The 2,251-nt window shown below is 46.9% G+C and overlaps 1 pseudogene; it reads left to right on the top strand.

Moving 5' to 3' along the window:
* Nucleotides 1-1,296: 1,296 nt before the first annotated feature.
* Nucleotides 1,297-1,456, top strand: LOC130274640 (U2 spliceosomal RNA; annotated as a pseudogene).
* The last annotated feature ends 795 nt before the right edge of the window (nucleotides 1,457-2,251 follow it).

Raw genomic sequence — 2,251 nt, 5'->3', positions numbered from 1 at the left:
AGTGTGCTGAGCTGGGACAAGTCTAGGAGATTGTCTCTGTCGCCAGCACAGAGAGAGTAGTGTTCAGCCGTTCCAGTAGGGGTCTGAACACTTTGACCCCATACGATCAAAACTTTTAATATGTCTTTAAAGGGGTACTCAACTGCCCCAGTGTTCAGAACACAAACACGCCCCCTCTCATAGACTTGCATTGAGGGGGCGTGGAGTAACATCACGAGGGGGGCATGTTACTCCACGCCCCCTCCCATAGACTTGCATTGAGGGGGTATGGTGGGACATCACAAGGGGCGCTTGCTTGTGTTCCAAATGCTGGGGTTGTGGAGTACCCCTTTAAGAAGCAACAGGTACACCTTGACTGTTTAGATCAGTAGCCCTTATGAAATCTGTAGAACAAAATGCCCTGGCCCTATCTAGGAGTATTCTACATATTATTATGGCTTTTTGCAACATAAAATTCAGCACCCTGTGCCGGATATCTCTGTTTGTCAGTGCTAAGCTTCATTATTTGTTCCCTACGCTCTTCTTCTCAGAATGTGAAACTTTATAAATATGGATACACAACAAAACGGAGAATGTAGAACAAACCAGCCTCTGAAACAAGCCTCTGTAGAGCCGTTTGTAAGTTGTGCCTGAACTTCACAAGCTAATATGCATTATGCATGCAACAACTAGAAGCTAGAAACCAATATGCCTGACAGACATGTGGGAGTTTATGAGCACAAACTCAGAAGTTCCTGTAAATTACCTCTCTGACAGATAATAATCACATACAGACGACAACAAATTGTCATTAATGATTGGGAATTAAAAAGTTACAGAAAGTTTGTCAAACACATACCATCCACATTACCGTTTTCGTCCGGTAGGTGACGTCCGTTAGGAAGATAGCAGGAGAAAAATTTGTGCATGACACGTCTTTTTCTCCTGCTATCTTTGGCCGCAATAACGGGACTAATAATGGACGTTATAATTTGCATGTTATAACTCCCGTTATGCTCCATTACAATAACGGACTTTAATGGCAGCCAAAGTAGAAAAAAAGTGCCATTAAACTGTACCTGTCATCAACAAAAAAACTTTTTATATAATATAGATAATACCATTATATGTATATTTGTAATATACATTGTTAAAAATGTGTGTATATTTTTGGGTGAAAAAAATGCTGTCTCTGCAGCTATTGCATGTGTGTCTCTATGAGGAGTGCAAACACAGGAAGTGAGGACAGGACAAGCAGGGCTCTGTGCAGGCTCCTGGCTTGCCGGGGGCATGACACAGATCCTCAGTGTACAAAGCCCTGCTTCTCGGCCTTTTGGCTAAGATCAAGTGTAGTATCTGTTCTTATCAGTTTTCATGCTGGTGGGGATGGGTGCTGCATGGAGGATGCAGGTGTACCAGGGCTTTCCGGGGCTGGTTCTGAGGAATCAGCTCGACTGCTGCCCCGATGTGACCTGTTCCCTCCGGGTCTCGCCATGAGGCTGAGAGGGTCTAGAGCTGAGGTACTTTTGTGCCTCGGGGAGTGGTGACCCCGAGGTGCCGAAACTCACTGGGAGGATGGGCTCACTGAGTTGAAGCACGGGCACCATAATCTCTTCACCTTGTGGCACTCACCTCTTGATTCCCGGCCTTCTGGCTAGGATCAGAGAAATTTTTATAGATCCGGCCGGATGTCCGGGCAGTATATCTGCACACATTCACTTATTTATTTCTTTTTGTCTCACTGTGTCACTTTTTGCGTGTTGTGTGTTCACAGGATTTGTCAGGATGCGGTAGCCCTTCTGGGTGTCCCTCCTGGCGGTCTAGGGGAGGTGTGTGTGGCCATTAGGTTCCGCACCTCCCTGCAAACACCCCGGGTACTCCTGCTTTGGCAGGGTACCTACCGTTATCGGCTCTGCGGGCAGATACCTTGGCTAACGCCAAGGGGGATGCCGGGAGCATTTGTGGTCCCCTAGTAGCTTCGGCGAAAAGGGACATCGAACCTGGAACCTCGCAGGTACCTTTTGGTCCGGAGGCGAAGGGTAAGGTTTGTTGGGGGGCCTCTCTCCTATCGGAGAAGGGCTTGCGATAGACCGCATCCTTTGTGCACGTTTTTTTAGTGTAACACGTTTGCACTTTTTCTTGCACTTTGGGTGAATCGAAAGCACATTCCTCGGCTTTAGATAAAAAAAACAAAAACAAAGCCCTGCTTGTCCTCAGTGTACAGAGCCCTGCTTGTTATCAGTGTACAGAGCCCTGCTTGTCCTCCCTTACT

Source organism: Hyla sarda, chromosome 5 (assembly GCF_029499605.1).
Source record: "Hyla sarda isolate aHylSar1 chromosome 5, aHylSar1.hap1, whole genome shotgun sequence".
Classification (NCBI taxonomy): Eukaryota; Metazoa; Chordata; class Amphibia; order Anura; family Hylidae; genus Hyla; species Hyla sarda.
Note: the sequence above shows the minus strand (reverse complement) of the source record. Positions and strands in the feature narration are given on the sequence as shown.